The 9,725-nt window shown below is 36.3% G+C and overlaps 1 protein-coding gene and 1 long non-coding RNA gene across 8 annotated transcripts in view; one reads left to right on the top strand and one right to left on the bottom strand.

Moving 5' to 3' along the window:
- Positions 1–9,725, top strand: part of astn2 (astrotactin 2) — a 270,497-nt gene that overhangs the window by 98,500 nt on the left and 162,272 nt on the right. The window lies entirely within an intron of this gene.
- The window catches only part of LOC103473833 (uncharacterized), a 119,757-nt gene that overhangs the window by 45,141 nt on the left and 64,891 nt on the right, over positions 1–9,725 (bottom strand). The gene's annotated exons all lie outside the window — the stretch shown is intronic.

The raw sequence follows: 9,725 nt of genomic DNA, 5'->3' as shown, positions 1-9,725 counted from the left end.
TATATATTCTCAAAATTATTTTCATATTTGTCACAAAAACTATCAGTGAGTTTTCAGTAAGATGCAACCTGGCAAAGCTGTTCTGGTCCATTGGCAAAACACTGCATCTGTTCATAGGGTCCCCACACCTACATTTAGACAGAATGTAGCAACATTCCTTATTCCCTATTCAGCATATTGTCCTAGTTCTAGTTGCATCATATACCTGGACTCTTGAAATGTTGACTCATGCATAAATAGTATTATCATGCAGTTATAAAATGCACAGTACACCAGCTTGCAGTTCCTTTTTTTGGAAAATATGTAATTTACTATTACTACTTCTTCTACTACTACTACTACTACAGCGACTACTTTTAATAAAAATAATAATGTTGATGACAATAACAATATATATTTTCATAATCATAGAAACTTTATTAGGATTTTGTTAAAATGATGATGACCAAAATCACATTTAGCATTAAAGTTGCAATTTATGTCAACCAACTTATGTTCAATAATGGTTAGCTGGATATTTTTTAGCCTGCTATTCAATGATTTATTTTTTCCATTTGGTACATTTCTTTGTGTTCTACATTTGCAGTGTTGCCTGTCATTTAATAAAGCACGGGTTGTAGAAACGTTAGCTTAGAAAAGCCGGGGAACAAACTAAACGGCTTAATGAGTCATTTCTTTCCTGCTTCATATGGTTTGTACTTTTTTCAAGGAGAGAAATTGTTTTAATTGTATACTTTATAGGTTCTACAGTTACTGTCAGATTCAGCAACATCAAATCAGGCTAATCATATTAGCTAGTTTTATGTTGTCTTTACAATTGCAATCTAAAATCCCCAGATCTAGAATGTATCCTAGAAACCCGTGAGTAAATACACTGAATATTTATGACAATGTGAATAATAAGTTTGTCCTACCTTTATGCATACACTACTGTGCATTCTAATATCCACTGTTCATGTCTTTCAGTGTGCTAGCCTGGTGAAGTGTTGGTGTTTGATGTTTTGCAACAAGTACTTTGTCTTATTTCAACAGCGATAACCTTATGGTTAATATCTGGGATTTCTCCTTAATTAATGTTTTGAAGTGACGCATGAAAGTATTAGCTTTTGGTGCCTTATGTGCTTGCGGGTGCAGAAGGGAGAATGAGAGACAGCAAGAGGATTTGTGTTGCAGAACTCTGTTTCGCTTTCAGTCGTCTTCAGTCTTTGGTGCAGACCAAACACAGTGATTACACTTGTTGGTCTGCAGCCCTCAGGCATCTCTTCACAACACGCCATACATATGATGTACTGCCAAGCTGGAACTGTTTTTTTTTTTTTTTTCTAATTTCTGTGGAAACTATAGTAAGGCAGGAGAGTAGATCTCCTTGATCAGGGAGCAATCAAAATCATAATTATGGCGTTTAATATAGAAAATGAAAAAATCATATTTACAAGATTGCTCATTTATTTGGAACCTAATTGATTTGACTCCAAACTTTCCAAGTCTTGACTTTGTACTTTTCTCCATTAAGTCTGGAGTCAAGTCCTTTACACAGGACTTGACTCCAGACTTGATTGGACAGAGTTGAGACTGTCTTGTGTCGTGCAAAACAATGACTTTGCCCCACCTCTGTCAATAGTTCTAAAGATGTTTGATGGGCTCAGTATGACATATTACCTTGCTGTTGTTAGCCACAGTTTTTGTGAAGATGCTGTATTAGAGGAATTCTCCTTGTACAGCCACTGGTTTGACACTGGGTGTATTCTGGTAAAACAAAGTGGAAGCACTTTTTGTTGATTCTTCATCTGTTTAAAGTCTCTTCTATTGCTTGCTTACAGTATTGGTTCTGTAGTATGAGATCTAAATTCAAACACTAAATATCTGTAGTGAAGCCAAATGCATTTGCAATAGATAACATACCCCACAAGCAAAGACAAACTTTTTATTTTATTTTATTTATTTTTTTATCCAGCACAAACATTGCTGTGTTTAAGCGGGTATGGAAGGGAGACTTATCCTTGATGAAGACGCTGCAAAAAGTTACATGTTCTATATTCTCCATCACAACAATAGTTCAGTCAATCAGAGTAATGAATGCAGTTAACTTTTTTGCAACAACTGTTGCTTTAGCTCTCTCAATTGAAGTTAACCCAACTTGACTAATAACTTGTGCTGCATAAACTTAAATTTTCACTTTGGAGCTCTCCCTCAAGAAACACCCTTACTGTTAAGTTAACAACTTAACTGCTTTAATTTTCTGTTTAAAGTAGTTTCACACCATAGACTAGTTGATAACAGTCCAACACTCATGCTTTGCAGAAACTGTATTAGGTGTAGCTGGCATGAAGCCATAGACTGTAGAGTGAAAACAGAGATCTGGTATTGAATACAGTCAGCTACTTCATAATTATGATTACCCAAATATGTGTTTTTTTTTACTGATATTTGTAAACAGATTGTAACATCCCTTGCATAAAATACACATTGAATTAACTTCAGGGGAAGAAGTTGTATTTATGTTGAGTAACTTAATTAAAAACATACAGTTCAACCCTAAGTCCTCATTATAATTTATGACTTAGCATATTGGAGAGCTGCCAGCGGAGCATTTGATTATGGCAGGTGCTATAATCCCATCAAGCTAATTTTTCTGTTTGCTATGGTTATTCTTTCAGTGTCACACACATATCTTCTGTAGCTTTGTTGCACAAATGGTTTTACTACATATTTTTGAATTTCCAGTTCAAACACTTTGATCTACTATGCAGTCCTTTTTTTCTCTCATTCACACACCCATAAGCGTGTCAGCAGCAATGCTGGAGTTTGGTGCCTTTTTGAGCTTCTGAGTAGAATTGAATCATGCTCACCCCACTGGAGTATGCTTGTAGATTACTGTAAAAAAAAATCAAATAAAATCTGATCTATTGTATGTTGAAACATGTTTGAACATCGTCAGTCTTGATTAATCTTAATGCTTTTCTGGTGGTGTACTCTGCACAGATAACACCAAAAAGGGCGGTAACGGAAGGGACTGATGTTTAACCAGCATTCATCTGATGACTTCAACAAGTTGTCTATTTTTATCCAAGCTGCCCATCTCTACTTTCCTTGCATATGGTCACCAAAGCTCTTCTTTGTATGTTCAAATGTGCGTAGCATCCAGCTATATTACATTTTGGAACCAGCACAGATGATTTGGAGCTGGTGTGTCTGTGTATGGTTGTGTGTTTCTCTCCCTTTTTTTTTTTTTTTTTTCCTTCAGCAGAGCAGTTCATGAAGCATGAAATTAAACTCTGAACCTATGTAAACGTTATACTTATTGACAACTGATTTGAAATTCATTTTAACTGTGGTCTTCATCATTTATTGACTTTGTAACAAATTTAAAACCAATTTTAGTTTTGTGTTTTGAGTTGGTGAGAAAGATGGAAAGTGTGAAAGAGGGAAATAAATTGTCCATTTGCACTCTTTGTTCACAAGATTTACAACTGTTCCTTAAAGAAACACTCATTACCTTTGTGTATAAGGAAATGTTCTTGCTCAGAATTGTGTTCAATAGCTGTGTGGTTGAAATTCACTGGAGAGCTGTGCAGTTTTTACACAGCTAATGAACAGTTATGGAACAATATTTATTGGTGTATTTGCAGAAGGCTGGAAAGATTTACAACGGTGTACTAGTCATGGCTCTCTATACTGACTGAGAGAAGCTTTGAAAGGAGCCGCTGAAGTGCTCCTTTGCTTAACAAAGGTCATTACGATGAAATTGAACCGACCTGTTGTGCATGTGTGGATGGGGTGACTGCACACAGTTTAAATGAGTCACTATGTGCAACACAGACAGATGTATAGCAGGTCATACTATTGATCTAATGATCAAAATGATCAAAAGAGCTTCTGAACTTTATGAAATCAATGAGTTAGTGGTTTGAGTATGCAGACATTTTGATCTTTGGTTAAAGTACTTCACTGAAAATTATTGGTGGTGGATACTTCAAGTTCTATTATCCATCCAAAACCACACAACCTTAATGCGACTATAACTATAGTAGCAGGATGTCACTACGGTCACAGTTAGTTATGGACTAAGGGTTTGTAATCAAATTTGTGGTGCCTAAAAGCTGAATGTTGCTTCCATGATTAATTATAAGATAAATTTGTCACCATACAAAATCCAGCCAAACTTTTATGCTGCATTGTAAATAGGGTGAATTTTAAGCTAAATTTAAAGATGTATTTATGCACAATAAGCGTACCGTACAGCTTGCCCAGAATTAACCATACCCAGAGATTTGGTCTTAAAGTTTTCATTCAACTGAAAATATCGCTACTGATTTTAAAATTGCATCTTACAAAAAATAATCGTGGATTGTACAAGGATTTCACTTTTTGATCAAATTTACACAAAATATTGCCTGGTGAAAACCATTTGAATCAGTAATCAGTGGAATAGATTGCACTAGCACTACATCAATTAAAAGTTTCAACAATCTTGTACCAAAAGATTTTTATTTATTCATTTTTATTATTAATGTAACAATCTAAGACTGACACAGGGTGCCCATGTTTAAAATTTAACCCAAATGCTCTTCGTTCATTGCAACAATAACATTTTATGTGCACATGAAAATGTCTAAAAGAGAAAACGTTTGGTAATTTGTTACTGTACAAATGACCAAATTTACTAATGTCAGTGTTTGAGGAGCCACATACGATCTAAAAGGCCAGCAAGTCAGGATAGTCATCCTGTCAAAATTAGTTGCATTTTCAGTTTTTATGTCCCAACAGTCTAAATCATATATTTATCTGCACAATTTACACACAGGAAGAAGTTAGCTCAAACCAGTTTATTGTAATGCAACTAATGCAACACATTTTTAGATGTACATTTTATATTTAGCTGAGTTTTAAAGGCTAGCCAATGTTTATTCATGCATTTTTTTTTCATTCCTTGTTTTAAAATTTTCAACTAATGGTGCATATATTAGTTTTTTTCTGCACAAGCTCACTGTCAAGGGGGGTAAAAACTTCTTGCATCTAAAATGATAACCTGGCACACCTTTTCAGCAAACACCTAACTAAAATCCCTGAGTGGGTTTCACACACTTTTCTATTTGCTTATTAGCTCCAAATAGCCAAATAGACTCTTGATTCTAGTGAGATGCAATAAAAAAAGACTTTGAAATGAGTGCAGCCAACAAATACTCAGCTCACTGAAGTACATGAGGCAAGTGGTAGCTTGTTAAACCTCCCACCTTTTCAAATCCTTTCTCTCCCTTTAAACTGGTAGCTGCTCATAAATTTCAGTTGTAAAATGTGTCAACAGCACTTATACTGCAACGCGCTCTATAATAATATTCATCATGCCAATGTTTCATTTTGTATGAAATTGAATTGTGTGTGGACGTTTGTTTGTGTGCGTGCTTTCATTTGCTGAATGGTTAAAGTCCAACTGTAGGCAAAATGGAATTGATTTTTTTTTCTAACATAAAGAAACAGAACTGAAGTAGACTGGGATAGAGGGGAGTAATGAGTGAAAGAAGCAGAGGCAAGAAAAGCCACACCAGAGTATCATCTGCCTGTATCAATCCTCCAGACCACTCAGGTCTTCTGGGTTTAACCTATTCTGCACCCCCAGAACCAGAACCGAACACGGAGAAGCAGAATTCAGCTTCTGTGCACCACAAATCTGGAACAAACTTCCTGAAAACTGAAAAAACAACTGAAACGCTGAGTTCCTTTTGATCAAGGCTAAAAGCTCACTTGGTTAGAGCTGGTTTTGACCCATGAAAAAAGGGTGATGTTGGCAACCGTGGTAGGAGTTCGTCCCTCAATTGATGGATTGTCGGTTCCTGCTCTGCCTGCTTTGTTGTTGTGTTGCTCTCTGCTGTTGGGTCCTTGAGCAAGACACTTCACCCGCCTTGCCTGCTGTTGGTGGTCAGAGGGCCTGATGGCGCCGGTGCATGGCAGCCTCCCTCTGACAGACTTCCCCAGAGTGGCTGTGGCCACCATCCAGTAGCTTGACACCATCGGTGTGTGAATGTGTGTGTGAATGTGTGAATGCCTGACTGTAGTGTGATGCACTTTGGGTTGATATGGACTTGATGAAGCTCTTAACATTTACTATTTTACATAAACATTGACACATTGAGATGGGACATATTTAATATGTCTTGGTGAGTTCAAGGATGGCACTTGACAAAGTGTAATGTCTGTTTTCACAGTTTTCACTGGTTTCACAGTTGGTGATTGCATGATTGTTGCTGAAATGTGCTGTACAAATAAACTTGATTGCTTTTTAAAAGGAGACAAACTGACCTGGATAAAACAAGAAAAACTACCCGAGTCTGCCTTTTTGTCGCTCTGATGTTATGATTTGCAGTTCTGAATCTCTTTGGCTGATGTAGCATGGAGTGCCTCAGGCCTACCTATGTGATTCTGACTCCAGAAGGCTGTTTTTGTGCCTGTTTGCAATTTCAAAGCTCTATTACTCATGTCAATCTGACTGGTTCACATCAAACCTACAAGGAATTTAGGCAACCCTTTACATTAACCTTGATACCAGCAAGACTTGTGCACCTGTCCACAGTTATATAAGTACTAAAATCTCTAAAATCATTTTAATGTTGCCAGTAAAAATAAGTCTTTTTGACTTTTCATGCATTCCTTCATACTGCCTCTTATGCACAAGAAATTACAATTTCCAGCCCTTTTGTTTCCTTTGTAAATTATGCCAATGTGTCCTGCTCAGTAAAGTGAAGTCATAGCAAAGGTCAACTGATATACACAAATTATGCCACCTATTTTAATCTACCACCCAAGCTTGTATCTGGTTGTCTGTTTCTGAATAGGGTGATCTTTTCCATTCCCTTTGTTGTTATGTGCCATACCAAAAAAGAAGAAGAGAAACACCCAAGCACCTTTTTTACATTGTGTCACATTACAACTGCAGACTTTAATGTATTTTTAGGGATTTGCTATAAACCAACACAAAGTGAAATGTTTGACGTTTTCTCACAAAAAATATGTGAGAAGTGGGACATGCATTTATTTTGAGTTTCCTTTATTCTGACATTAGCAGTCAGGAAAGGGTTACAAAGCCATTTCTTAGGTTCTGGGATTTGAATGAACCACATTAAGAGCCCAATATTCACTAATGGAGAAAATGTGGAACAGTGATAAGCTTTTTCAGGAGTGGCCTGCCAACCTGTCAAGAGTACACTGCAAAAAGTCCCCTTTCAAAAACAAGAAAAAAAAGTACAAAAATAGGGTATAATTTTCTTAAAATAAGAAAAATTATCTGCCAACAGAACAAGAAAATTTATCTTGTCAAGATTTTCTAAAACAAKAAAAAATATCTMACCAAGATAAACCTACAATATCTTAAAATTAGTGTATTTTTACTTAAAACAGGCCAATTTTACTTATACGAGTAAGATATATTATCTTATTTTAAGAAAAATTATCTCAAGTAAAGAAAATGTTACTTGACACTGAATTTCTTAAAATAGCGTAAAATTTTCTTATTTTAAGAAAAATGTTCTATGTATTAAGAAAATAAATCTCATATATTCTATTTGTATTAGTAAAATTGGCTTGGAGTATACTCCAAGAGCCCATTGCTGATTCATCAGAGGTCACAAAAAAAACCCATAATAACATCATATACACAGCAGACCTCACTTGCCACAGCTAAAACGATTCTTCACGATTCAGCAACAAGTCATGTAGGGATCAGACTGAAATAAGCTGGAGTGAGCAAGAAAACACAGCACATTTGGTGGTTGTACTGTGAAGTTAGGAAAAGTTCAATTCATAGGGACACTTGTGCAAGACTCTGTAATTGTGTTGATGAAGCCAAAGAAACGTTGTGTGCAACATATAAACATAATCAGCTAGATATACAAAGTTTTCCCAACTAGCAGAACACATACTCATTTAATCTACGTACAGTTAATACTGTTCAGTTTAAATGTAATGTCATGACACTTGGTGCCATTTTTACAAACTGTCGGCAATTGATTAAAATGTCTATAACTCATAGTAAAACGTGTGAATCTCCAGAAGCCCTATCTGTCTGCAAGTTTTTCCTACTTTAGCGTTTAAAGATTTTAGTTCCAGTAATAAAAACTATAAAACCTGCAAACAAGAGACTTCATGACATGGTCATAAATCAAAGACGGTCAAAGCAGAAACTGCACTTCACCCTTAGGTTACACACAAATGATTAAGTTTATGTTTTTGCTATTATTTCAAATGGCTTTCCCTGGAGACACAATTCTTTCCTTGTTGTAATTTGTGGCTTCCCCTGAATCTCTACATCTCCTTTTCCTTCTTGGGGGCGGTATACTTTTTCCACTCCACCAGCTGACCCAAAACTGAATCAGTATTATCTGTGGACTCTGCTGATGCAATATGTGAGGGATAATTCCATGTCTGAGCCCATTTTGATCACACTACCCCAAAGTTTATTCAATAAGTCATCATCACATAGAGCCATTACCCTGAAACTGGAGTCATGTATGCTAAAAGAATTGCAAATGCATACAGTTCAGCTTGAACATTTCAGAAATAGCGCTGTTGATTTGATTAAAGTCTTCAGTTTAGGCATGGAGATATGGATGAATCTGAGGAAAGCTAAGTTCAGAAATGATTTAATTATTTTAAGCTGTTTCTCTTAAGTAACAAGCTGGACTTTTATGCACAGTCATTGTAAAAATAAAATTGCAATTGTAAGGTTTTGATGTGGACATTTTCTGGTCTGCATGTATACATGCAGCCATAAATGTGTACATGCATGCATATACACGTCCTCAGAATAATCAGATTACAGCTGAGTAGAAAGACTTACTAACTCCTAGAAATAAGGCACAAACTTAGACCTAAAGGCTTGTCATGAAGCTGTAATAAATAGGCAACACTTTAAATGGGTAAGGTTAATTATATGAGCTAGACGTAGCGAGTGAGTGAGAGACAGACTACAGTATGTCATTGTACTACCACAATGTGTTTAACCATCTTCCTACGCAGAAGATTATTAGCTTTTGCTATGCAGACTGAACTCATCACCTCATCCCTTTGCTTTTCCTTAGCTCATCATCTAGCTAATTATTCTCACTACAGGGAATGTTACAAAGGAGAACATCCTTTTATCTCCTGTGGACTTTCTGTTCTTTCATAAACTGTGCATGTGTGTGTTCTGTGCTGGTCTCACTGCTAGACTCGGTGTTTGCTGCTTTACTTTTCAGCTAGCTCTTTTATGGTGATAGACCAGTTAGGCAGGTAACCATGGTTATGTAAATGATGACCAACTGGGTCATTCACTTGAAAGGTTCGTATGGCCCCGTCCGCATATGTGGAGAATAAGCCAGCAGATGCCCAGGCATATTATTTATTTCTTTCTGTTACTTTTTACATGACCTACAAACTTTTCATTGTGTCAGTCCCATGCCCTAAAGTTTTGTGTGCTTTTCCTGACATGCTACTGTGCAGGATCCACTTTTAAATGAAATCTGCACACATAATCAACACTTTTTCTTTTTTTTTTTTGTAATTTCAACCCATCTGTCTCTGCAACCTGGCAACTCACAATCTGATTCAAGAGGCATCTGCACTGCTGCTTGATCAGGCAAGATGGCAGCTGAATGATAAATGGATTAGTTACTGTTGAGCTACTGTGGCTTAGTTTACAAAAACAGTACATACACGTGACTACAAATTATACATAATGCTTATTAAATTGATAT

This window comes from Poecilia reticulata, linkage group LG12, assembly GCF_000633615.1.
Source record: "Poecilia reticulata strain Guanapo linkage group LG12, Guppy_female_1.0+MT, whole genome shotgun sequence".
Lineage (NCBI taxonomy): Eukaryota > Metazoa > Chordata > Actinopteri > Cyprinodontiformes > Poeciliidae > Poecilia > Poecilia reticulata.
Note: the sequence above shows the minus strand (reverse complement) of the source record. Positions and strands in the feature narration are given on the sequence as shown.